Here is a 1,192-nt window from a genome sequence, read left to right as displayed (position 1 = left end):
AGGTAAGATGTAGATCTTGATAGGTGTTTTTTGGTTGCACATAAGATCATTACTTAATTTTCATTTCATGTTCTCCATGTTATATTAAGTAGTTATTTATCTTGTATTATAAATTTAAGTTTATAATTTATTAATTTATAGGTATAATTTTTTATAATTCTACATTTCAATTTTGTAAAATTAACAGGTAAATACGTTTCAGTAACAGAGTATTGAAACTTATTAATACAATAAAATACTTCATGAAAACTAATAATTAAACAAAACTATAAAAGAGTAAAACGAAAAGGAAAAAATTAAAAATGCAGCAAAAGATGAGATTAAAGGGCCGTTTTCAAGACGCTTATCTGGTAAGCGTTTATTGGGTGTTATTTAATTACCTTACCCGAGTGAGCATGTCAATTAAAGAGCGAGAATCTTACCCAGTAAGAAGAATAGCAAGAATCAAAAATCTTACCTGGTAAATACAGAAAAAAGCTTTTATCCAGTAAAAGATCACCAAATAAAAGACGTTTACGAACACTCCATTTTGATGACTGAGAATGTTACTTGTTAACGTAAATAAGGCTGGTAACTCTTATAGATAAACATTTATCTGATAAATATTTGATAAACGACGGTTAAGAGTTTGAATTTTGATATTAAAAAGAAAAAGAAAAAGAAAAAATAAACCTGGGACAAAATTCAGTTCACAACAAAAAGCACATGTGCTCGTGCTTTGCATACGCGTGAATGAGTCACAATTTTTTGTTTGAATCGATGATACTATGAAGTGCCTTTTCATTTTATTGTTAAACATAATTTACAACGACTCTTGTGCCCACAAAATGTACAAGAATTTATTACATAAATAATGAATGATCTCGTTTTAATTACGGATATCTGGATCAATTTTTACATCTTGATTAATTTTATAGGGCTTTGAAAAGGGCTAGAGAAATCCTCAATTTTTGGAGAGACTTGGACATAATGACGGATCCAGTTAGGGCTGTGCAAAACCCGACCCAACCCGAATTACCCGAAAAACCCGACCGAAAACCCCCGATCCGAACCGATATCTATGAATCGAACCAACCCGAGGTCCGAAATCCGAAAATTATATCGGGTTAGTAGGATCAGGTATATAGGATCTCATGATCCAAAACCCGAACCCGTCCGAAACCCGAATTATTCAACTTTTATTACTAGTTTT

This window comes from Cynara cardunculus, unplaced genomic scaffold, assembly GCF_001531365.2.
Source record: "Cynara cardunculus var. scolymus isolate 2C unplaced genomic scaffold, CcrdV1 Un_Scaffold_2310, whole genome shotgun sequence".
In the NCBI taxonomy this organism is placed as follows: Eukaryota; Viridiplantae; Streptophyta; class Magnoliopsida; order Asterales; family Asteraceae; genus Cynara; species Cynara cardunculus.
This window is presented reverse-complemented; position numbering follows the sequence as displayed.